At 39.5% G+C, this 26660-nt stretch overlaps 1 protein-coding gene and 1 long non-coding RNA gene across 4 annotated transcripts in view; both read right to left on the minus strand.

Moving 5' to 3' along the window:
- The window catches only part of SMYD3 (SET and MYND domain containing 3), a 684046-nt gene that overhangs the window by 413636 nt on the left and 243750 nt on the right, over positions 1-26660 (minus strand). The window lies entirely within an intron of this gene.
- On the minus strand, positions 1516-7878 carry LOC128778872 (uncharacterized). The gene is made up of 3 exons (XR_008424712.1): positions 6299-7878; positions 5859-6024; positions 1516-5586 (listed from the first exon to the last, which is right to left on the minus strand). It is a non-coding gene; the product is annotated as an uncharacterized LOC128778872 (long non-coding RNA).

Here is a 26660-nt window from a genome sequence, read left to right on the forward strand (position 1 = left end):
TCTCAAGGAGACATCCATCCCAAGAGCATCAACAGCCGTCCACGAATGCCTGGGAGGCAAGCCTGTGTGCAGTAGAAGCTGGCTTACACCAGCTAATCAGTGACTTTTCTTCTCCCGCTATTTCTGTTCATCCAATTCCAGCTCTAATGATACCTTGTAAGTGCAATTTGGGGCATCTGTTATGTTCTTCTAAACCCAGCCTTAACTTTATATGGTGAAAATCTTAAATTTTCCCCAACTGATACCACCTCTTTCCACATCTATTGACTAGGATATGACTTGTATTCTGGGTTGTACTGTCTCATCATAATTCACGTTAGAGCCAAATCTGCTATTTTGACTGTGATGTTTTGGCTAGAAGCTGAACAGATGGATAGTTTTTCTCTGGTATGAATATTTGCCAACAATTGGAAGGGTGTAAAACTTATTCTCAAAGAAACCCAAACATAACCACAAGGAGTCTAACAAATAATTAAAATATCTACTGTTACAGACAAGGCTCCACAGGAACACAATGCGTATTCAGAAATCTTGATATGAAATGACAGTTAATTAAAAGAACTTAGGTAATGTTGCTGAAGTAATGATCATAATAGAACCTGGAATCATATTAATGATCATAATAGAACCTGGAATTATACAGGTATTGTGTTCATATTCATCTGGTTCTTACAGTTCTGTGAAATAGATATTGAGGTATTATTACACTGACTCTATATAGACAAGGAATAAAGCATGGGAGGAACCCGTGTTACCCTAGAAAATGGACTTATCTCAGAAAACAGACCTGCAGTGGGAGCTTGTCTGTGCCTCGTCAGCTGTGTACCTCTGAGCAAACAACTTAATTTCTAAGAGCCTCCACCTTATTTGTAAACAGGCCGAGGAACACCTAGCGAGAATTATGTAAGATTTATAGAAGTTCCTAACAAGAGCACCTGTCACAGAGTAGGTTCTTAAAAACTATATCCTTCCTTAAATAGTAACTCGATAAAGAAGTCCCAGTTGACAAGAAAAATTCAAACTTTTCATCTTTACTCCCTTCAAACAGAGTCAGAGGTGACTGAGACTTAGGGCAAGAGAAAAGTCCACACCTGAAACATCAGTATAAACTGGAGGTAGCCAGCAGCTCCACACTCTACAGTCCCACTTCCGTGGCTTCTCACAGACATCCTGAGGACTGGACAGAGTCTAATGAGTGGGTCATTAAGTAGTCGGAAAAGACAGAACTGCCCTAGCAGTAATGCTCATGAGTCATTTGATACTAAAGCACATATCCTCTAATATTGTTATCTGACATCTAAGGCAAGCATACATTCTCTACACAGTGCGGCAGTCACACTGTGTCAATCCAAACAGCCCTCGACTCACAGATTCCCAGTTCTGTTATGGGTGACCTGTGACTGACAGATACTCCCTGGAGCTTCGAGCAGATGCCCTTTGGCCCAACTCCTGTGGCTCCTGGGGGGAGGGGGGGGGGTGGGCAGCAGGGGTCTCACCAGGAACAACCATCTACCTTAGCCAGGGACGAGGACAGAGTGGGCAGGGGAAGCCAACGGCTGCAGAGGCACACATCTACCCACAGCTGCCTCATCAGACAAAAGACACAGAAGTCTCCAGGGAGCAGAAGTGGTGGCGTTCTCAGATCAACTACACAGCCTGCATGAAAATCTCAGAAACCTTCCCACCTTCATGATTTTAGTTTCTTGTCCTTGTGTCTCCTGCTTGGGGGTGACACACAGCCCTTCGCAGAGTATTATTTGTTCATTCCACCATTTTGAAGAAATACCAAACAATGGAGTCACAGTCACTAGGAAGGAGGCCTAGTACCCCCTTGTTTCTCTTAGGGACCCAATACCAGGCTGTCGCTATTGAAGGCACTCAAAGATTTGACCTAACCTTGATGTCACTTCAGTAGGCCTGCCCCTCCCAGGGTCCCCATCTCCACCACACAGCATGTACTACCCGACAAGCACAGTGCATTGGAATCGTGTCTCTCGAATGGGCCTTTAGGATATGGAAAACTTCAGTAATTATTCAGTAAATAAGCTGGAATTGCTAAAATCTGTTATTTCATTAGGTAAACGTAATCACATTGTAACATTCGGTTTGACTTGCTTCCAACATCAGCTTTCATTATAACCTGAAAAGAACTGAAAAATTCTTTTGGTTGTCAAGACCTCCTTCTCACTTATAAGAGGATTTTAATCCTTTTATGTAAGAGCATCATGCAAGCATCATGCATTGAACTCACGGGCTGGGTTTTTTTGCACAAGGCTACCAGATGAAAAAGATTTGCAAGCTCTCTGTCCTCATGCAGCAGAAAAATAATAAACAACTGAACGATAACGATAACATTTTAGACAATGCTAATGCTCAAAGAGAACACAATTCAGCTTTAATGGGGGAGCCCCTTTAGATTGAGTGGTCAAGAAAGCCCTTTCTGAGGGGCTATCATATTTAATGAGACCTGTACACCTAAGACATTCCTATCAGAGGAGCCAACAATTGTAAGGATCTTCTGTTGAAAACAGACTTGGCATGTTAGAGGGACAGAAAGAAATCCAGTGGGGCTCGAATTCACAACCCCAAGATGAAGACTCACATGCTCTTTCAATTTTTTAACCTATGTTTGCAATGAAGAATAGAAACTCTCTTATAAGAATACCAAACTAACCTTTGAATAGACTGAAGATATAAAAATACTCCACTAGGCAACAAACCAAATATATCTTCTATGAATCGCAGTAAAATAAAAAGTGTCTATTAATCATCACTGAATTTTAATTTTTTTAATTTATTTGTTTTGAGAGAGACAGAGAGAGAGAGTGCAAACGGGGGAGGGGCAGAGAGAGAGGGACAAAGGATCTTCATGAAGCAGGCTCTGCACTGAAAGCAGAGAGCCCGATGTGAGACTTGAACTCCTGAACTGTGAGATCACGACCTGAGTTGAAGTCAGATGCCTAACCGAGTGCACCAGCCAGATGCCCCAATCATCGCTGAATTTTAAAGCTCAGGAAAACCTTATGAATCATATAGTTCAACCAAGATAAAAGGCACAGCATAGGAAACATAATCAACGGCGGTGTAATAGCATTGTATGGTGACATATGGTAGCTACGCTCATGGTGAACACAGCCTTAGTGTATAGATTTGCTGAATCACTATGTTGTACACCTGAAACTGATGCAACATTGTGTGTCGATCATACTTACAAAAAAATCATATAGTTCATCCTCCTTGATTTCAAAACACATTATTGAATTTGTTAAGCATCTACTATAAGGGGACGTTATTTGCTCTCCCTAATTTTCTTTAATATTAATGATTAACACTGAATAACTGCTTGTGATAATAACATTAAGTCCTATTCCTCAACAATTCACATAATCTTAGCTCATGGGAAATATGAGCCAAGTCCCATCTCCCTTACACTCCTTGGTAAACTGGCAGACCCAGAGAAGGACTAGGGTGATACTTTCTTTGGAACATATCACAATACATGATTAGATGCACTTTTCCCTTTTTCTACTACTAGAGGACAAAGTTTCTCTTTTAGGAAATGTTGATTATATATTCTACACTTCTCTGCTTCGTCTCCAGCTCATGTGTTTAAGAGCCTTTCAAAGGACTAAATAACACAACTTTGATAGTGGTAGAAACTCCACCTTAAGACAACAGGTTGGAGGACTGGGTTCCTTTACCAACAGTCTGAATTTGAGCAGATGACCTTTCGAGCCCCTTTACTTTTAAGCAGGAGATGAAAATAATACAAGTTTACACATAATCATTCAAATAATTTTCTAAGGTCCCATCTGCCTCTAAAAACTATGATAAATATATTTACAAACTAGATTTGGCAGGACGTCGTTATTTACACTTATATAATATATTTTATTGTTTCAAAGTTTACTTCAGGGCAATGAAGTTGCCTTTAACTTACCTCAAGTAGGGCAATTCAACTGGCTTCCCTGATTAATTCCCATGAAATAGCTTATTAGAGGACTCTTGAGTTTATAACATTATTAGGGGAGGGTAAAGTTGATAGAATACTAGACTCCAACATTTTGAGGCATAAGAAAATCGAGTATTACAACAAAAAGAATTAGAAGACATCCAAATCAGTAAGGAAGAAGTAAAACTTTCAATATATGCAAATGACTTAATAGTGTATATAGAAAACCCGAAAGACTCTACCAAAAAGCTACTAAAACTGATAAATGCATTCGGTAAAGTTGCAGGATACAAAATCAATGTACAGGAATCTGTTGCATTCCTGTACACTAATAACGAAGCAACAGAAACAGTAATTAAGAAAACAATCTCATTTACAAATGCACCAAAAGTAATTAAATATCTACGCATAAACCTAACCAAAGAGGTTAAAGAACTGTACTCTGAAAACTATAAAACACTGATTAAAGAAACTGAAGACAAAGGAATGCCTGGCTGGCTCAGCTGGTAGAGCACATAATGTGTAATCTCAGGGTCATGAGTTCAAGCCCCATGTTGGGTGTGAAGAAAGAAAAGAAAGAAAGAAAGAAAAAGAGAGAAAGAGGGACAGAGAAAGAAAGAAAGAAAGAAAGAAAGAAAGAAAGAAAGAAAGAAAGAAAGAAAGAAAGAAAGAAAGAAAGAAATTGAAGACAACACAAAGAAATGGAAAGACATTCCATGCTCATGGATTGGAAGAACATTGTTAAAATGTCTGTATCACCCAAAGAAGCAATCTATACATTTAATTCATTCCCCATCAAAATACCAACAGCATTCTTCACAGAACCAGAAAAAACAATCCTAAGATTTATATGGAACCACAGAAGACCCCAAATAGCCAAAGCAATCCTGACAAAGAAAAACAAAACTGGAGGTATCACAATTCCAGACTTCAAGTTATATTACAAAGCTGTAGTAATCAAAACAGTATAGTACTGGCAGAAAAATAGATACATAGATCAATAGAACAGAATAGTGAGCTCAGAAATAAACCCACAATTATATGGTTAGTTATTCTTTGACAAAGGAGAAAAGAATATGCAATGGAAAAAAGTCTCTTCAAGAAATGTTGTTGTTAAAACTGGACAGCTACATACTATGTAATGGAACTGGACCACTTTCTTACACCATACACAAAAATAAACTCAAAACGGATTAAAGACATAAATGTGAAACCTGAAACCATAAAAATCCAAGAAGAGAACATAGGCAATAATGTCTCTAACATCAGTCATAACAACATTTTTCTAGATATGTCTCCTGAGACAAGAGAAATGAAAGCAAAGGTAACTACTGGGACTACATCAATATTAAAAGCTTCTGCACAGCTAAGGAAAGAGTCAATAAAACCAAAAGGTAACATAAGGAATGGGAGAAGATAATTGCAAATGACCTATCCAATGAAGGGTTAGTATCCAAAATATATAAAGAACTGATACAATTCACCACCCAAAAAACAAATAATCCAACTAAAAATGGGAAGAAGACATGAACAGTTCTCCAAAGAAGACACACATATGGCCAACAGACATAAAAAGATGCTCAACATCACTCATCATCAGAGAAATACAAATCAAAACCACAGTGAGGGGGCGCCTGGGTGGCGCAGTCGGTTAAGCGTCCGACTTCAGCCAGGTCACGATCTCGCGGTCCGTGAGTTCGAGCCCCGCGTCGGGCTCTGGGCTGATGGCTCGGAGCCTGGAGCCTGTTTCGGATTCTGTGTCTCCCTCTCTCTCTGCCCCTCCCCCGTTCATGCTCTGTCTCTCTCTGTCCCAAAAATAAATAAAAAACGTTGAAAAAAAAATTAAAAAAAAAAAAAACAAAAAAACAAAAAAAAAAAAAAACAAAAAACCACAGTGAGATATCACCTCACACCTGTCAGAACAGCTAAAATCAAAAACACAAGAAACAACAGGTGTTGGCGAGGATGTGGAGAGAAAAGAACCCTCATGTACTGTTGGTGGGAATGTCAACTGGTGCAGCCACTATGGAAAACAGTATGGAGGTTCCTCAAAAAGTTAAAAATAGGGGCGCCTGGGTGGCGCAGTCGGTTAAGCGTCCGACTTCAGCCAGGTCACGATCTCGTGGTCCGTGAGTTCGAGCCCCGCGATGATCTCGCGGTCCGTGAGTTCGAGCCCCGCGTCAGGCTCTGGGCTGATGGCTCGGAGCCTGGAGCCTGTTTCCGATTCTGTGTCTCCCTCTCTCTCTGACCCTCCCCCGTTCATGCTCTGTCTCTCTCTGTCCCAAAAATAAATAAAAAACGTTGAAAAAAAAAACTTAAAAAAAAAAAAGTTAAAAATAGAACTACCCTATGATCCAGTAATCACACCACTGGGTATTTACCCAAGAAATACACAAACACTAATTCAAAGGGATACATGCACCTCTATGTTTATTCCAATGTTATTTACAATAGCCAAATTATGGAAGCAGCTCAAGTGTCCATCAATAGATAAATGGGTAAAGAAGATGTGGTGTGTGTGTACATATATATGTGTATAAATATATGTGATGGAGTATTATTCAGCCATAAAAAAGAATAAAATCTTATCATTTGCAATAACATGGATAGATCTAGAGAGCATAATGCTAAGTGAAAGAAGTCACAGAAAGACAAATACTGTATGATTTCATTCTTACGTGGACTTTAAGGAAAAACAAACACAGGGGAAAAAAGACAGAGAGAGACAAATCAAGAAACAGACCCTTAACTACAGAGAACACACGACAGTCACCAGAGGATGAGGTCGGGGTCGGGGCGGGGAGGGGAACAGGTGACGGGCATTAGAGAGCACACTTGTGCTTAGCACTGGGTAATGTGTGGAAGTGTTGAATCACTGTATTATACCCCTGAAACTAATATAACACTGTTAACGGTACTGGGCTTAACCTAAAAATTAATAATAAAAAAAAAAAAACAGAAAAAGAAAAAGAAAATCAAGTATCTGATTGTGATTTCCACACGCCCTTTCCTGCACGTCTAGTCCCAGCCGCTGACACCTGACCTCTGTCACCCCGTCTCAGGACCTTCCTGTACCTTCAGGTGAATGGCAGCATAAAATCCAAAATGGCCATAAATCTTAATATCAAGATCACATTTTTTATAGTAGCTGAAGGGCAATTTAGGTTCCAATGGTTTAAAAGTTCAAAAACCTCCATTCTACTGATATCCCTTTATGTATGTGTTTCTCAGAGAAAAACAAAGGTGTCTGTTTTCTTGGATATAGTCACCTCATTTTATGAAGAGAATTAGAATTATCTAGACTCAATGTTTCTTCTAAAAGAATGACTTTTTTAATCATATATTATTTTGGATACTCTTAGAAGTTTTTAGAAATTCCCATTATCCTAGGAAATACCCATGTAAAAATGAACGAATTGATGAAATGGGATTTTTGAGCCAGATTTCAATTTGTTTCCAGATAAATTTATAAACTACATTAATATGATTTAGACCAAGGACAGCAATTTAGTGGCCTGAAATATTTTCTCAAATAAAGCTCCAATTTTCTTTTTACATTCATTAATGATAACTATTATTCTAAATCTTCAATTAGTAGCTCATTAATCTAAAACTTAAATTCATTACAGGAATAAATGATGTTAGAACATCTCCTAATAAATTATCTTGCTTATATACAAAAATTCTACACTATCATCCTCCTGAGAAACTCTGCGTTTGGTTTTGTTCATCTTATCATCCCGCTAAAATTCTTTGAAATCAATTTGTCTTACTAATTAAAAAGAAAAAAGATTAGTGTCAATTTAAATGAAATAATTAGCTATAACCTGTTGAATAATGAGTTTAGTGTTAATAATAGGTGTTACATTGTTTCAATCTGCCTGTCACAGAACAAAGTAACACAAATAATTTATTCAATCCTAAAAATTTTTTAACTTTTTATAGAATAATTATTATAACTGGCCCTTATCCATCTCATAGAGATGTTGTAAAATTAAATAACACACCATTCAAGTATTTTCAGCTTTTGAGAAAATGACATGACTAGAACTATTTCAATACCACGAAAACCTACAACAAACTTATATGTATCTTCAGCCCAAAAACTCTGGGCCTTATAGATTTCCCCAGATGAACCTCAAAAATGAGGCACTAACTTCACAGAATTTTTCAGACACATAAAACATTTCAATATCATAGTATTTAAACACTAATTTGAGGAAGGATTTTTTAATGTGATAATTCACCAAACTTTAAGTCACTGCTTTTGTCTCATCCAGATATCTCTGCTACAGTATATAAGGTTTAACATTTTTCCAATTGTTCCCTGTGATATAATCGATTCATTACTTCTCACACTGCCATGATCTGTGGGTTAGTAATATCAATACTGTTTTGTTTTGTTTTGTTTTGATCAGGTAGGGAAAACAAGGTTGAAAGAGAAAGAATAGATTTCTCTCTATATTCCACATCCACCCCCAAAAAGATGTAGTTTGCATGGACACATTCAATGTAATAAAGCTAATACAGATATTTTGAGGAGTACATAAACATATCAAAAGTTAAGGAAAATGAGGGGCTGAGTGGCTCAGTTAGGCATCCGACTTCAGCTCAGGTCATTATCTTTTGGTTCGTGAGTTTAAGCCCTGCGTCGGGCTCTGTGCTGACAGCTCAGAGCCTGGAGCCTGCTTCGGATTCTGTGTCTCCCTCTCTCTGTGCCCCTTCTGGCTTGCACTCTCTCTCTGAGTCTCAAAACTAAATAAAGATTAAAAAAAAAAGTTAAGGAAAATGAGAAAGGAAGCAGGGAGCCAGGAGTTAGACTGGTGTCTAGGCAGTCTAACCAGGCAGGTCACAAGCTTGGAGAGATCCAAAATAGATCTCAGATGTCACTGAGGGGTTCTAGAGCAGAGCTGGGGACAGGTTCACTGTTTATGACTCTCAGGTTACCATTATGTATGTCCTCAGGCAAAGTTAGGTGCAAAATATAGCTACTATTACACTCTTCAGCTTGTTTTTTATAAGTAAGGAATACTATCACCCTTGTGTCTCTCCTGATTAAGAAATTATTTTCGGGCGCCTGAGTGGCTAAGTCGGTTGAGTGTCCGACTTCAGCTCAGGTCACGATCTCACGGTTCATGAGTTCAAGCCCCATGTTGGGCTCTGTGCTGACAGCTCAGATTCTGTGTCCTGCTTCAGATTCTGTGTCTCCCTCTCTCTCTGCCCCCCCCCCCCGCTCATGCTCTGTCTCAAAATTAAATACACACTAAAAAAAAAAAAAAAGAAAGAAAGAAATTACAGCAGACTTTATGTAATGACAGAAATGTTCTATATCTGCACCATTAAATGTGGCACTAGTTACATGTGGCTATTAAACACTTGAAATATGATTAGTACAACCAAAAAACTGATCATTAATTTGATTTTTTTAATTTTAATTAATTTAAATTTAAGTAGCCAACTATGGCTAGTGGCTGTATTTGACAGTGAAGTTCTAATGCGTGTGTGTGTGTGTATAAGTTTCACTCTTATGGTGGTATTTTTCTCAGTTACTCTGCTTCCTAATTAAGACAGAAATGTTTTTCACATGTGGTATATTCTCAGCTAAACACTTCAGTCAAGTTTCTAATTAATGCATTTTATTCCACAGAATTTTTCAAATCATAGACTCAGTATTCTTAGTGAGGTACCTGAGTTGTTGGTAAGCATGATGTTTGATATGCTCAGATTCTGGTCTTCCTTCATTCCTGAAAGCAATCTGACTTTCTCAAACTATGAATCATTTTTACCTCCCTCTCACTCCAACCGACATTGCACGTTCAAAGAGGTATGTCTGCTCTCCTGTTTCCTGCTTTTGTGATATAGCTTGTGGATACATGCAGAGTACAATAAAGCTGCTGTCCAAAAAGCAACTTGTGTAATCACTGGGCAGTTAACAGCAGCACTAGCAATACACGGATTTAATAAACTAAGTAAACATCTGTCCCTGTTACAGGGAACAACGTATCAAAATGTGGCTGGAACATTTTTAAAGACTCAGACAAGCACTGACATAATAATTCTAAACGCATTAAAAGCTAGCTTTTTGGAGTTACTAAAATGCACACACCCACACTCACACACTCACACTGACATACAGGGAAAAAAAGTGCTGCTTTAAATCGCAAGGGAAAATATCAAAATAAGATCATAAGACATTTCATAATATCCTAGAGATAATATCCCTATCCGGGAGCCTGTTGTTCATCAGATATGGCACTGGACACAGAAGGGCATGGCATGAATGACAATTACATATTTTGGGTACAAATCTGTACAGATCACAACCAACATCCAATACCGGTCAACTCCCCACAGCTAATCAATTTTTCAAAATGAAGGGTGTGCTCAGTGTCTACTTTGTGTTAAGGATGGGAAATCAAATGAAAGGGGACCAAGTGACATTAAAATCCTTATGCCCTAGTTTAGCTTTTCCGTGGGAGCAATGAGCAGGTTTTATTAAATTTCACCTGATTTTGCTATGGCAACAGCCGTATTACTTGAGAGCATCCTATAGGAAAAACATAGCATTTGCTCTCCTAGTCTAGCACTTTGCTCTTCTCCTAGTTTGACTTAAAAGCCATAGTTTTTAATTCCAATGAGAATACGTATATTGGGATTAGAAATGATTAGGACGTTCACATTTATAATAAACCCACGCATGTCTCCTCCTTCGGAAGCTCTTTTCCGACACGAAGCTTACTCAGTGGTTAGGGGGTTAATGAGCGAAATGGATCACTGGACTGAAAATAAAAATCACTATTAAAAAAACCGCAACGCCAAGAGAATTAGGCACTACATAACACTGTAACCACTGAGAATTCTCAACAGTAAAATAAAGCCTGGTAGCCCCAGCATTTTCATTAGTTTCCAGTAGCGCTGGATGCAGGGTGAATTACAATGAGGTCTGGGAAAGCGATGGCCGCTACCTTAAAAGCACATACACTGTGCAGAGGAAAGCACCCCTTCGATCCACACTGGGCTGCTCACTGGCCAATCATACCACTATGTGAAATTTTAGTACCTTAAAATAGCTCATGTAACAGAATGCTGCACTTAACCTGCAAGACGGTAAATGCTAAATAGCTGATAGAGGGAACTACGTTGAACTACGCTGCATTGTAAATGCTAGCTCGAAAATGCAGAATTCTATAAATCAGTTAAAACTTGTGCAAGAAACCGGGGCGCCTGAGTGGCTTAGTCAGCTAAGTGTCGACTCTCGGTTTCGACTCGGGTCTCGATCTCAGGGTTCGTGAGTGAGTCCCAGGACGGGCTCTCCTGTACTAACAGCACACGGCCTGCTTGGGATTCTCTCACTCTTCCTCTCTCTCTGCCTTCCCCTGCTTGTGCCCTCTCTTAAATGAATATACTTGGGGGGGGGGGGGGGGTGGGGAGGAGGGAACTTGTGCAAGAAACCATTATAACTACACAATTTGGGTTTTAAATTATGTTTAAATTATGTGTCTATTTAAACAGATGTAAAGTAAAAAGAGTGATTAAAGCCCACACAAAGGAAGGAAAATCACCTATGGGGAAGGCACAGAGATGCACAGAGTCCCACAAAGTGAAAGGTGACATGAAATCAGATTTTGCAACAGAGGTTTCTATTTCACTTTGCATGAGACTCCTATTCTCCCAGTTCTCAAAATAGGAGGTGCTGTGAACAACTAACTTGGGGCGGGGGGGGGGGGGTCACACATCTTATTAACACATCTTCTCTTACCTGTAAGGCTGTGTACAATCACAGAAAACAAGAGATAACACTGTTTTTATCTACTGTAATTGGCAAGTGTCATAAGCCTACACTGGTTTCTGTCCTTATCCAACGTGTAATCCCTTCCAGTTCACTGAAAGTGAAGAGTTGTTCTCAATTTCTACTGGAAAAGGAACAACACTTTGTCTTTGAGCCAGATAATGATGTCCTCCCCGTGGATGTGCTTCACGGAGGAAGACGCAGAATTATAAAACACAATAGCTACTCTCTAGTTACTTACAACCCGGTTAGGAACAAATAACATCCATAACTATACAGGCTAATGAAGTCCAGCTGTGGTCCCCGGGGGGGTGGGGGGGGGGCAACGGGAAGGTTCTGGGGGAACATTTATTCCCAGTGAGGCTCAGGGTACTGCCTCTTCCTACCACAGCTTCCCCTGCCAGGCTCCAAATTCCTGACACTGCCCTAGAGCCTCTGCGTGGACTTTTCTGGAGCCAATTTCTAACCCCTCCACAGACAAACACGGGGAAAAGAGTGCTTGGTCCTGACCAGGGGTTCACGGATCCCACCTCTCTCTATAGATGCACCTCCCGGCACAGGAGCCCTGAGGCTGCTGGCCTGTGCAACTGAGGAACTGAGTATTTAATTTAATGAACTTAAAATTAAACAGCCACAGTGGCTACCAGCCGCAGCAGTAGAAGCAAGACATAAAACCTTTCTATCCCAGAAAGTTCTGTTGGATAGCCTTGCTCTCTAAGCTAAACCGGGGGTTTATGATACTTGCATATAGGCATTCATAAATACCTCGTGTCTGTAAAGTCTTACACCATGAGGAATTATAAGGGAGAACACTCAAAACCTACACAATATTGTAACCAGAGTCCTAAAGAAATCCTAATGTTAAAAAAACTAGCACCATTTTAAAAAGACATTAAATTCTTACTAAAGAAATACAACACTAACTGCACAACAAAACTTTTAAGGTAAAGTTACCTTGAAAAAAAGCTGTCAGGGGTGCCTGGGGGACTCAGTTGGTTGAGTGTCTGACTTGATTTTGGCTCAGGTCATGATCTCATGGTTTGTGGGTTCGAGCCCCACCTTGCTGACAACATGGAGCCTGCTTGGGATTCTCTCTCTCCCTCTTTCTCACCCTCTCCCTCCCCCTCTAAGTAATTAAATAAACAAGAAAGAAAGAAAGAAAGAAAGAAAGAAAGAAAGAAAGAAAGAAAGAAAGAAAGAAAGAAAGAAAGAAAGAAAGAAAGAAAGAAAGAAAGAAAGAAAGAAAGTTGTCTATGCTACAGAAACGCAGAAAAATGTCACAAGTGAAGGAGAACAGGTCACGACCGTAGGCTACTGCACTTTGGGTTCAGCGGCTATGCTTGGGGACAAAACCCATTATCATGCCAACAAAAAATTACTTGTAAACCAAAGAGACGGCCACATTCAGTGTCACTGCCCTACCTGTCAAATGTATATGAACTAATTCTGAGATAGAAGCACGAATAGTAACAGAACAGGCTTCATTTGAACAACGCCCATTGTTCATGGCTTTTCTCAATTGCAATGACTAATTTCTCAATTACGAAGCCTTTCCTGATCATCCCGACCCCCCCACCAAAATGTCAGGAATGTATATTTTTTCCTGAAGATACTTTTATTCACACTTTACATAAAATTTAATACATATATTATAGTCACAACTACTGTTACAGTTATGGTTATTGACAGGGATGGCTTCGGAGAACTGCCAAAAATGTGGACAGGAGGCCAACCTTCCCAAGTCCTGGAAACACCGCTACCCACAGGATTCCAGTTCCGATCCTGCTCCTTGCTTCCAGGGTGATCTGGGGCCGATCATTCCCTTCTCTGGGCTTCAAACACTCTCACTTATCAAAATCTCTTTGCTGAGTGTTATAGCTGCAAAAGCGGCAAGAAGCCCCTGAAAACATACATGCACAGAACTGAAGAAAGAAGTGAGGGCAGCTACATAGCCTTCCAGACTTTTTTCCCACGTGAACACGTATACACATAAAAGCATTCTAAATCAAATTACAGTGTGCCGTCCATTTCATACTGCAGGTTAGTTTATTTTATTCACTTAAAAATCTCCACTTCAGGGGCACCTGGGTGGCTCAGTCGGTTAAGTGTCTGACTTCGGCTCAGGTCATGATCTTGCAGTTCATGAGTTCGAGCCCCACATTGGGCTCTGTGCTGACAGCTCAGAGCCTGGAGCCTGCTTTGGATTCTGTGTCTCCCTCTTTCTGCTCCTCCCCAACTCATGCTCGCTCTCTCTTGCGCTCTGTCTCTCTCTCTCTCAGAAATAAAGAAACTTTAAAAAAAATTTTTTTTAAATCTCAACTTCAGAACATATGGTTTCATATGCTGCATTATAAGGAAGAACTATAATTTAACAATCTCCTACTGATAAAAGTGACCTTTAAGTTTTTTAAGCTTTTCTTAAAACTCGGAAAGTAATATATGCACATAAGTTGTTTTTTAAGTATAAAATGAAATTTTTCCTTTCTCCAAAACCATTCTGGGGGGGGGGGCTTTTAAAATGCACATTTTTTTCGTTCTTCTAATGGTTACTATTTCTTTTTAAATAAGAGAGAGAGGGAGAGAGAGAGACCAAGAAACAGACTCTTAACTGTAGAGAACACACGATGGTCAGCAGAAGGGAGGTGGCAGGGGATGGGAGATAGGTGATGGGGATTAAGGAGGGCATTTGTTGTGATGAGCACTGGGTGATGTACAGAAGTGTTGAATCACTATACTGTATGTCTGAAACTAATATGACACTGTATGTTCACTAACTGGAATTAAAATAAAATAATGAAAAGATAAAATACTGAAGCAACAATAAAAAATTTTTTTTAGTTTTTTAAAAATAAAAAATATGGTCATCCTGTATTTCTGGATTTTTGTTAAAGTATTATTTTACACTGTCAGGGTTTATTTACAAACCATTAAATTAAACCATGTTTATTTACAAAACATCTTCTGTAACTCGAACTCAGTCCTCTGTACTTTCTCAGTAGTTGATTTTAGGAGACTAAAAACCAACAAACAGCACTTAAGTAAACAATAATTATATAAATATTACCAGCCATAAAACTACTGTGGACAGACCCACCGAGGAAAATTTAAAGAAAAGTGTCCCAAGAATCATGGTTGCATAGATTCCATCTTTTGTTGTTGTTTCTTTGCTTCAATTCACCCACATCTCTTTCTTATGTCTCAGGTTATCTGCTTTCTTGGATTCCTTTATCATGTTGTTGAAGTAATTCCTCAAATATATTTCCTCATATAGAAGCCTGGATAAATACATAGCTTACATCCCTGCATAAATGAGTACATTTTATTGTTGCCTCCTTAACTAACAGATAGCCTGGCTATATAGATTTTTGGTTCAAGTTATTATTTTCCCCGAGAAATAGCCTTGCTGGATTCTAGAAGATAATGAAGCAATACTTTGAGAAATACTGGAAATCCTAAGAGAGAGGTGTTGATCTGCCAAGATGTTAAGCCTCTTACTTCTCCAATGATCCACTACTTAGTCTCTTATTCTTCCCTATCCTGGGAGTTTTCCCGAACTTCCCTTTCAAAATCAGTCTTTGGCTATATATATTCCAGTAGTTGGTCCATACACTGCCTTTATTTTTGAGATCATACTGCCCTTCTTGAGAAAATGTTTGACTCTGTTAACACTGCTCTGATTCCTACTCTGAAAGATGGGTATATTCCTAAACCAATTCTTAGATCATGGACAAAGAACACAACACACTGAGTTAAGTCACAAAGAAACATTTTAGAGGTTTAAAAAAAATTTTTCCTCTTATTTGGAGGTAGAAGATGATTTTTTTAACTATAAAAGTCAACCAACCTCCCCATCTAATGTGACAGATACCTAAAATGTAACCTTTATCAATAAAACCCTCATACTCTGTACCTGCATACTTTTGAGCAGTCAAATTTGAAACATGTATCCAGGCAACCACAGATCTGACCAGAGTGACAGACATTGCCTAGTCCTGTGGTTTAGAAGAAGGATAATCATAGGAGGAAAACAGGACAAAACAAAACACACATACACACACACACACACACCTTGCTAAATTTCCATGTAAAAAAATTTATTTCGTTATCATCTCTTACACACAGGAAACATTAACACAAAACACTTTCCTCTTTTTTTATTGGACTCTACAATACACGATGAAAGGGGTTCATGAATCAGCTGTTTGTCATTCACCTCCCATACCTGAAAGAGTCCAAACATACTCACATGTGAATAAATTCGTTGCACTTTTCACTTTCTTAAATGACCCCATTTTAAAGTGCACCTTGGGATTATTTCATCTACATATCAGCATTTTCAATTCTGAAGTGCTGACTCACTCCACTGGAGAAAATGAGGCTTCCACTTGTGAATGTGAAAAAGTCCTGATTTTCTGGATCATTTTCTCCCATTCACTTTGGATAATGCCACCCTAAAAACAGAATTCATGCAAAAGAGCAAGCTGAAAGCTTCAGTGGTGTGTACCGTATCATTTATTTATATATTTTTAAATGCCTTGCTTTTAATGTAAAAATAGCTTTAGAGCCCTCCGTGATCTGTACCACAGCTAACTCAATTTGACAGTGGAAGATGTCATGCTGGTCCGTAAGAGCAGAGAGAAAACACGCGCCATAAGAGTAGATCTCCATTTAAATCAAAATTCTTTTTGCTTCACATTTTTTAGTACTATAAAAAAAAGCCAGGAAACACTACTAATACTAGATTTTTCCAGTGTTATCTGTTGCCCAATATAAACATTTAAATATGCTTTTGTTTACTATTTAGTTACAATAGCTTTCTGTACAGAAAAAAAAGTATTTCAGTTCTAATGCACATTGGGTTTATATGGAGCCTATCTAAACATTATTCATGAAATATTCTGAACACATACAAAAACAGTATCTCAGTGATCTTCGAAATGCTGAGGTTTTAAGTTTCTAGAATTCTGCTCTCAGGGCAGGCAGTGCGTTCATCTCTGGGTGGCAGGCTGCCGTTTGGGCATCATTAATGTTTTAGATTTTCATAAGTTCATCTATGGCCAAACAGACCAAGAACCTGGATTCTGCAGAGTTCCTGAAGGAATTAAACAGTTAATAGATTTTATTTTTCCTTGTAGTTTCATGTCCAAACAAAATAAAAATAAATAAATAAAAATTGGGAACAAAATTACTGTAGAACATGCTGGAATATATAGTTTCTATCATATTAAGGAAAGAGCAGACACTCAATGCTCTCAGGATAAGCTCCACCCCCAAAAGGGAGAGATACTTGAAAGAGATATTGTATAAATAAGAAAAAAATGTTTAAAATATTTATCAAGATAATACAGACTTTTATCTAAGAAATTAAAACTTTAAAGTAGAGAATGTTTGAAAAATGCTATGATTCTGAGTCTTTTTTTAAGATTTTATTTTTAAGTAATCTGCATACCTAACATGGGACTTGAACTCACAGCCCCCAGATCAGGAGTTGCACACTGCACCTACTGAGCCAGCCGGCTCCCCCAGGATTCTGCCTAAGTTTTATGACATTTCCACATCACCGTTGGCTAAATTAACATTAACTGATTAACATTCACTCTATACCAACAAACCACAGGGGGTCTTATTCCTCAAGATTACAACGGTGATTCATTCTTGCTCACACTTGCTATGAATATTCCAAACTGGGTGAAAATCTACAGCTACATTTTCTTCAACTTCTCTAAGTTTAGTAAGAATGCAACCATGGAAACACAGAAGGTTAAGGTCTCCATCAATTACTAACTTAGCCATGTTTTCCTCCCCAGGAAATTCATTTGTTTTTTTGGAGATGGTGATAATGAAATTATTTCTTAACTTACTCGTTTATCTGTTTTTCATTTGTTACTTAATCATATTTGTTCTCCAGTTTGTTCCATACAATGTTTGAGAAAGCCTGCAGCAAAATCACATATGATGCATTAAAAACGTCCAGGATAAGGAAAATAGAATTTAAAAAGGAAACCAAGACCAGAGGAACCTCAAACTCAAAACAGGATCTTAAGTTCGGCAAGTATTTTCTTCTTTTGAGAAACTGGGATGCTAGCAATGACTTCATTTCTTTTCTAGCTTCTGGGAACATTGAATTATTATGGCTTTCTCCTTAGTCAAAAGAAATTTCAATGTAATTATTCTCTCCCCTCCCCTTTACTACCTGGCTTCTGTCTTTGTCCTTGTGGTATGATCCCTGATCATCCTGGCCCTGCAGTTGCACTGTAATTAGAAGTGAGGACTCTAAGCACAGCACTCACACTCTCCAGGGTCACCCCACGGCTGGGAGCTGTGGCACCTGTGGGAGAGTGGCACGGCAGGAGATGCTAAGGATCCGACAGAAGAGGCCGAGCCGTGTGAAAAGGTGCTAAAGCCCAGGAACCAATGCTTCCACCCATAACCACATCTCAGGGTCCCCGCTCTATCTCCCTTTTCCTGAAATCAGTAATGCAAAGTCCCCAAACTGGTGTCACTCTCTTGAATTTTTACAAATATCACAGTCTTAAAGTTATCTGAGTGTTTTCTTGCAGGTAGCATACAAGCAGTCCAGCTATAGTCCTTGACAATTCTAGGGCACAAGCAAACCAGTAAATGATTGTCGTCACCTGATTCCATTCTCAGTTCAACCCAGCATTTCTCGCCATCTCAGTACAAGCTTGATGGGGTAGGTTGGAGTAAAGCCAAGACACAAACATACAAAGCTAGATATAATAATATCTATTAATATATAATATAATATATCTATTAATATATAATATAATATATAATATATAATATATTAATATATTAATTATATATTAATATATGACTATTAATATATAATAATATCATATAATGCAGAACAGTGTTCTAAATTAAAGGCTTAAGTAATATGCCATGCGAAAGCGCAAGAATGGTGTAATTGTGACCAAACGGTCAGGAAAAGCATCACAGACGTGGGTAGATGACAGGCTGCCCTGAGAAGATTTTGAGTGCCAGAAGGAATAAAAGCAGGAGGAACATACAAACACAGAGATGAAGACTGGACAGCATCCGGCATATACATAAAAAAGTCAGGACAAGAGGTAACTGCCTCAAGTTTAACAATCTCCCCTTTTCCAACGTTTTTTTTTTATTTATTTTTGGGACAGAGAGAGACAAAGCATGAACGGGGGAGGGGCAGAGAGAGAGGGAGACACAGAATCGGAAACAGGCTCCAGGCTCTGAGCCATCAGCCCAGAGCCTGACGCGGGGCTCGAACTCACGGACCGCGAGATCGTGACCTGGCTGAAGTCGGACGCTTAACCGACTGCGCCACCCAGGCGCCTAATCTCCCCTTTTCGAGATACGCTCACCAATGGTCGTTTCTGGGCTACATGGCCCTGGTGACTGGTGCCTAACCCAAATGGGTCCAGATTCCTATTCTGGGTGGAAAGGTCTGAAGCAGAGACACCGAGAGACGAAACTGGTGGAGTAGTCGCATCTCTGGTAGCATTGTGGGCAATGAGCAGGTCCACAAGTTCTGCCTTGGCTGCCACGGAACTCTTTTGATCTTACAAATTTTTCCAGGGTCCAGCTAACTAATTCCCCTTCTACAGAAGCTCCCCAGAGCTGGTTTCCACTGCTTTCAACACAAGGTCTCTTAATAAGCATACCCTCCAGAGGAAATGGTTGTGGCTGGGTTAGAAGACAGCAGTCCTGAGGCCTTGCATGTGGGACCAAGATGAGTCATTACAGTCCAAAGGACAGAAATTAGCTCTGGTTTTCTGACTTTAAAGCAAGATGGATCCACGAACACACAAGCTTTTGGTGTTGCTAAGCCTAGGGCACGTATCTTGACTACAAAGAAAAATACCTCGTATCTCTTTTTTAACCAAACTTGCAGGGTGCCAGACAAGAGCAGCAGCTCAGGGATGAGCCCCATCAAACCGAACTGTAAGCCAGGTATGTTCAAGCTTCCCTTCCCCTCTCCTTTTCCCTCCACTGGCTGAAACACCTCCTAAGTTCAGTAAGGTTTCTGATTTAAATGAATACAATGGTGCCTCCTCCTATATCACAAATAATCACTTTCTTAGTTTATTTTATAAGTCAAGGATGTTTGTGAATGAGAATCTTCTCTAGTCAGACATACACATGACAATTTATATACACCAAAGTCCTAGGTAATGAACTCATTACTGGGACCATGCTGTTAGAAAATAAATAAGTAAAATAAATAATGGCCATTTCTCTCACTGATTATGTTTGGTTATCACAAGATCTATAATTTGTAACAATGGTTTTACCCCAGGGAACTCGGTGGCCGTGGAGCCTGGATGACCCAGGTCACATGGGAATCAACCACTGATACGGCATGTAAAACAACAACAAGCAATTCAAGGGGTGATAAAGCCTGGGAGATTACCAAAAAATTAAATCAGAGAACGGGAGGTGACAGCTAGATTCTTTGCCTCACATACCAATTCAGCACCCGAATGAGCAGAGTCAAAGGTACAGCTTCATCCATGACAAGATAACTGGGTGAGAAGCTTCTGATCAAATGTAAGGGACCAGACTGAATTGAAGAGCAATCTTTTTCACTATGCAGGTAACAAATGGCTAAATAATTAGGGAATGAAGGCGTTTCTCTTAATAACCTAAGGGATTTAGGGCCCTCACCTTCTTATCATGTCACCACCTGTGCCCAGTTTGAATTACACACCAGTATAGCATCCTCGTTCAAGGTGCAGCATTAATATTGATGAGATGTTCTGACCCAAGAGAGAAATAGGATACGGAATGAAAGGAATTTCTTTCCCAATTGCTTAAATGCACGTGCACGCACACACACGCGCACGCGCACACACAAATCAGGGTACGGTACTCATTTGAGACAGTTTGGGTGGGAACTAGAGTGGCTAAATAGGTACTTTTATTTCTTTCTGATAAAACTACTTTCTTGATGTAGGCACCCAGGGTGGTAGCAGGCTACGAGTAGGTATAACGAAAATGTACAAGCCAAGAACACAACAGCCACCACCAAAGAATAAGAGCCAAGACCAAGATTCCAATCAGGCAGGAGGAGGGGACCTTGAAGGAGACTCACTGATTGAGTGAAAAAAAGCTGATTCCTTGCTAACCATGGTATGTGGCTCAAAAATGTATCTCCAGCTCACAAGCCCCAACCTAAACAACAACCTTGTTTATACCAACAAAAAGAGAAACAAAAAACACCGAAACACTCAACATGATAAAGGTATTCAAATATCCTTATTATATATGATGCACAAAAAAAGGAAAATAGAGAATTCTAAATATACTCAATAGAATTTCTGGCTCAAGAGTATTCTTTACATTGAAAAAAGTTTATTAATATAAACGGCTGCCAGGGAAATGTGCTTATTATATTGAACTAGTCATTGTTATTCAAATCGGAGTCTACCTGGAGTGTAAACGTATTTATTTTTCTACTAGACAGTCCAATGAGGAGTCTGAGTAGCGAGGGTTCCTGTCATAGTGGAAAGGGCAGTCATCCCAAGAAATAAGGTTTCCAAAGTGGAGTTATTATCATAAATAAAGTTCAGTTGATGCTTTGCATTATTTCAGAACAAGTGGCCCCAACTGAGCCACCCAGGTGTCCCAGAACAAGTGCAACTTATGAAAAGAGAATTGCTCATATTTTTATATATGCATTTGTCATAATCAAAGAAGTTTTGAAGCTTCATATTTGTGAATGAGTTATATCAAATGCAAACAGACTATCACTTTTAGGAACTTTATAATGTGCATCAATAGCATATCTATGATTTTATCCAATCCCCACAAAGAGTCCTATGAAGTTACTATTCTTTGCATCCTCATTTTACAGATGTGAAAAATGAGGCATGGAGAAGATGCCCAAATGACACAATGTTTCCACAATGTGGTTGTGTTTCCACCAACCTAAATGTTCAAACCAATTTGCCTGATTCCAACATTCACACTGCTGAATATGATTACGGTACCTCAAAAGGGGGTGAAAACATCTAAATTCCAATTTTTCAGACAATTAAAACATTTTTAAGAAGAAAATAACATGCAGCATATTTCTTGGTTAGTTACAGATGTTAAAATACCTAGATTCCACCTCAAACTACTAAATGGATTAACAAAACGAATGCTTGGTAGTTCAGTACACAACTTCCTTCTCAGGCCTAAAGGTCACAGAATTATAACTCACTTGGATCTGATCTGAATTCAGGCTGCTACTCCTCTGTGCCACTTGTGCTGTGTGACTTTGCACTAAGCCCCAGAGGAACCGCACTGAAAAATCAGCTGCTTAGTACAACAAATTGCTAGACGCTGGACTGAAGCAGGTGATGGCATTTCAAAGTATGTGTGAGGTTTAGGAGGAAATAGCTCAGGCCCCAAATATTGAACTTCATGTGTTACAAGTACAATGCTAAAAACTCAAATTTCATTTATTTTTTATTTTTAATGTTTATTTTTGAGAGAGAGAGAGAGCACAAACAGGGGAGGGGCAGAGAGCGACGGAGACAGAGAATCTGAAGCAGGCTCCAGGCTCTGAGCCGTCAGCACAGAGCCCGACGTGGGGCTCAAACCCACAAACTGTGAGATCATGACCTGAGCCAAAATGAAGAGTCAGACACTTAACCAACTGAGCCACCCAGGCGCCCCTCAGTTCTTTGATTAAATACATGACCTTTTGTTTAACAAAACGCTTCTTAAAGAAAGCAAAAGCTATGGTAACACTTTCTAGCTAAGCATTACCTATTTTCTTCAAAAACGTAAGTTCTTCTAGTGGGTTACAATGTTTGCTCTGAAGAATTCTGGTAGTCTTTTCCTCCTGCAAGAAGGAATCTGGATACCGACAAGATACCTACAAGAATCCGGATAATTAAGGCCTGGACTGAGTAGCTGGTATGGGTAAAGGCTACCTCAGAACTACACTGTGTCTTCACAGGCAATGGGAACACACCGTTTCCTGCATTTACTGTCCCTCATCACCAAAATCCCTCGCACCTGGTTAACATAAGGTTTGGGACTCAATTGAAATAGTTCATGGGAAGTGAGGGGATCTCTTTTGAGAATAGATTTTAAAGTAAAAGATTAGGACACTGAGCCACTGATGAGGTGTTTGCGAATATACATTGTTTCACAGAACTGAAAAACAACCCTAAGAAAGTGAGGCTGTGGCCACTAAGACAGAAACTAATGATTTAACAGTTCTGCCCAACTGTCCTTGACCACATAATCACATCAGGCACTCGTACCGAGTAATATAATACACAAAAAGTCTGGTCACAAAACAGATGCTGGGCTCTGACGCACTGATTGTGGATGTTGAAGATTTCACAAGATTTAATTACAATCCTCCTGCCTCTTCTTTCCAACTTGAAACTTCTCTGGAAGTGGAAATGGTCAAATCAGTATCCATACGCCAAATTCTTTAAGTCTGGAAACCTCAGTTCAGATCTAGGTGTATGCTCTCGCTGGTTCACAAAGACTGCTACTCTGCATGATCTCCCCTGATGAAGCTTAGCCAGACTCATCCGTCCCAACATCAACTACCGATCAACATTTAAAGACTTATCTTCCAGGAGCGCCTGGGAGGCTCAGTCAGTTCCTTTTGGCTCCGGTGATGATCTCACGGTTTGTGAGACTGACAGCAAGAAGCCTGCCTGGGAATGTCTCCCTCCCTCTCTGTCTTTCCCCCCCCTCACGCATACGCTCACTCTCCCTCAAAATAAATAAACATTTAAAAAACAAAACTTATTTTCCAAAATCAAAGCTGTTGCAGTGCTCCCCCTGTGCCCCTGTTCTCCACTTTACACAATCACTCTGCAGTCAGGCTCTGAAGGCCTGGGCTGTGGACCCACACCTACTACTCCCCGGGGCAGGCCATGCAACCAATGTGGCCTTGGTCCTCATCTGAAGAATGAGGAAGCCACCTACCTGATTCATGGTGTTGCTCTGAGGACGGACTGAAATCATGAAGAAGATGTGAAAATTGTGACATATAATAAAAAATATAGGATAAATAAAAATTTATTTCAAGGCATGTCTGAGAATCAATTGTGCAGCATGAGAAAAGTTTTACCCAAAACAACATCAAAACTACAGAAATACATATATATGTATATCTGTGTGTCTCATGTACATGTGTGTACGTGTATGTATTTACGTATTTCCAAAACTAGATTTTCTTATCAGTTAATAAGACAAGATCATGTTAAGTCTACTGTCCTTACTTTTCATTGTAATATCTGTTTTGGCAACTGTTTCTTAGATACAATGTTCTATGACCTCTCAAGTTATATCCCCCTCAGATAAGGGATCTTGTCCTTTTTATATTAAACTGTGTCTCTTATTCTGCTGAGAGCAGCACCCCCCCACCCCCCGCCCCAGGCAGTCATGTCTGCTCCAGGCTAGCTCGCTTTCAAACTAAGTCACCTTTGGCACAATGCATTATGGATCTGTTAATAATTTTAAGTACTTGCAGGATAAATTCAAAGCGTATTCCTTCCCCTTCTCCTTTTTTCTCCATTCTCCCCCATCAACCCTGCTTTCCCCTTTCTCTTTTGATACATACCTGCAAAACTGGCTCAAAAATCTTATGAAATCTAAGATGCAAAAGCAGACTTGTCTATATTCGCATGTTCCTCCTCACAGACTCCCCAACATAACACCATCTTCTCCACAACTTCAGCGGTCCTATCTGATCTGCCCTCACTCTTGGTCGACTGTCACTCCTTTGAAATCTCATTTTCATAGTTCAATACTCACATCTTCGACTGTTTCTTGACAAATTTGGCTGTCACGGTATATCTACTTAAAGAAAAGCAACTAAGCTCACAATACTACTTTTAGCGACTGAAACTATAGCACACAAAGCAGACAATTTTTCACATAAGCTAGGTGTAAAGGCAGAGAATGTTCACACTCCACAAGAGAATATTTTCTCTCAAAAAATATATCTTCACCAAACCAAACACGTAAGTTTACAGAAGTCCAGAAAGACATCATTACATTAAATAGCACCTTGAATATCCCCAGAGCAGCACACTTAGAACACCAGAAATAGTCAATCCACTTATAACACTAGCAAAATGGTAGCAAAGTATCATGTGTTTATTGAGTTGGAAATGAAATTACTGCTGAAGTTCCATTTTTTTTTTATTTATTTTGAGAGAGAGCAAGCATCTGCAAGGTGGGTAGAGGGGCAGATGGGGGGGGGGGGGACGGTGACACTGAGAGAGAGAGGGAGAGAGCAGGAGAAGAGAGAATCCAGGCAGGGTCCGTGCTCAGTGTGGAGCCTGACACAGGGCTCAATCCCAGGACACTGGGATCATGACCTGAGGTGAAATCAAGGGTCAGATGCTTAACCGACTGAGCCATCCAGGCGCCCCTCAAGTTCCATTTCTTAAAGCTATTTTCATGCATTTAGAATTCTACCAAACAAAAAAAAAAACTAATTTGACAGTCACTTTTAAAGATGATTATACAACTTTGGACTGTAAATACAATCCTCCTAAATCAAACTTTTAAAAGGCAGCCATCTGACACCAAAGGCAAAGGCAGCAAAAGCAGGGACGCCTGAGTGGCTCAGTCAGTTAAGCATCTGACTTCAGCTCAGGTCATGATCTCACAGTTCGTGGGTTTGAGCCCCATGTCAGGCTCTGTACTAACAGTTCAGAGCCTGGAGCCTGCTTCAGATTCTGTGTCTCCCTCTTCCTCTGCCCTCCCCAACTTGTACTCTGTCTCTCTTTCTCTCTCTCTCAAAGATAAATAAACACTGAAAAAAAAAAAAAAGGCAGCAAAAGCAAAAATAAACACTGGAATGGCATCAAACCAAAAAGCTTCTGCACAGCAAAGGAAACCATCAATAAAATGAAAAGGCAACCTACAGAATAGGAGAAAATATTTGCAAATCGTATACTTGACAAGGGGTTAACATCCAAAATATATAAAGACCTCATGTAACACAACAGTGCATGCACACACACAGGATCTGAGCAGATATCTTCCAAAGAAGACATCCAGATGGCCAACAGGTACATGAAAAGGTGCTCAACATCACTCATTATTAGGAAAGTACAAATCAGAGCCACAATGAGCTATCACCTCACACCTGTGAGTGTAGATAATAGAATGGGTCTTATCAAAAATACAAGAAATAAGCACTGGTGAGGATGTGGAGAAAAGGAAACTCTTGTGACTACTGGTGGGAATGTAAACTTGGTGCAGCCACTATGGAAAACAGTATGGAGATTCCTCAAAAATTAAAAAGAAAACTACTATATAATCCAGCAATTTCACTTCTGGGAATTTATTTGAAGAAACACTAACTTGAAAAGATATCTGTACCCCCATGTTCATTGCAGCATTACCAACAACAGCCAAAATATGGAAACAAACTAAGTGTCCATCGATGGCTGAATGGATGAAGAAGATGTGACACATACACACACACACACACACACACACACACACACACACACACACACAGTGGGATATTATTCAGCCATAAAAATGCAAATCTTTCCATTTGCAACAACATGGATGGTCCTTGAGGGCACTATGCTAAGTGAAATAAGTCAGACAGAGAAAGACAAACACTGTATGATCTCACTTATTTGTGAAATCCAAAATAAAAACAAAAACAAAAACCAAAGCTCACAGATACAAAGAATAGATTGGTTGTTGCCAAAGGCAAGGGTCAGGGGGAAAGGGTGAAATGGGTGACACAGGTCAAAAGGTACAAACTTTCAGTTGTAAAATAAGTAAGTCATGGTGATATAAGGTACAGCATACAATATATAGCATGAGAGACTACAGTTAATAATACCATATTGCATATTTGAAAGTTGCTAACAGAATGGATCTCAAAAGTTCTAATCACAAGAAAAAAAAATTTTGTAACTAAATACG

This window comes from Panthera pardus, unplaced genomic scaffold (genome assembly GCF_024362965.1).
Source record: "Panthera pardus isolate Hobbes unplaced genomic scaffold, ASM2436296v1 HiC_scaffold_21, whole genome shotgun sequence".
Lineage (NCBI taxonomy): Eukaryota > Metazoa > Chordata > Mammalia > Carnivora > Felidae > Panthera > Panthera pardus.